The following is a 226-nucleotide window of genomic DNA, read 5'->3' as shown; positions in this document are numbered from 1 at the left end:
AGCTATTAAGTCAGCAATCACCTAACAACAGCCAATTACTTTTTCCGTTATTGATTATAATGAGACAGTTATGACATATTAATTGCAATTTGCTTTTCCTTTATAGTTTAGAGCTGTGGTGCCCAGGCTTGTATCCACTGAGCTCCCCCCTCCTTCACATATCCAAGAAGATATGGACCCACACAAAAAAGTGACATAGCTATTGCTGTAAAAACTAAACATAAAT

The sequence above is a fragment of the Cheilinus undulatus genome, linkage group 3 (genome assembly GCF_018320785.1).
Source record: "Cheilinus undulatus linkage group 3, ASM1832078v1, whole genome shotgun sequence".
NCBI classification, from domain to species: Eukaryota; Metazoa; Chordata; class Actinopteri; order Labriformes; family Labridae; genus Cheilinus; species Cheilinus undulatus.
This window is presented reverse-complemented; position numbering follows the sequence as displayed.